The sequence below is a fragment of the Triticum aestivum genome, chromosome 2A (genome assembly GCF_018294505.1).
Source record: "Triticum aestivum cultivar Chinese Spring chromosome 2A, IWGSC CS RefSeq v2.1, whole genome shotgun sequence".
Lineage (NCBI taxonomy): Eukaryota > Viridiplantae > Streptophyta > Magnoliopsida > Poales > Poaceae > Triticum > Triticum aestivum.
Genome location: NC_057797.1, coordinates 606,577,810 through 606,578,173, shown reverse-complemented (window position 1 = coordinate 606,578,173; position 364 = coordinate 606,577,810).

The following is a 364-nucleotide window of genomic DNA, read 5'->3' as shown; positions in this document are numbered from 1 at the left end:
GAAGCTCCCAAGGAGAAGGTGGCAGTCGACCTGCACCTCATCGTCCTTGTGGATTGGGATGGAGCGCACGTACTTAGGCGAGTACTGGACTGCAGCTAGGCGCCCGAGTGGGAGGCTGGCTCACCACTCGGTAGGATTTTCAAATACTTAGGCGAGTACTGGACTGCAGCTAAGCCCCCGAGTGGGAGGGTTGCTCACCACTCGGTAGGATTTTCAAATACTTAGGCGAGTACTGGACTGCAGCTAAGCCCCCGAGTGGGAGGGTCGCTCACCACTCGGTAGGATTTTCAAATACTTAGGCGAGTACTGGACTGCAGCTAAGCCCCCGAGTGGGAGGGTCGCTCACCACTCGGTTGGATTTTCA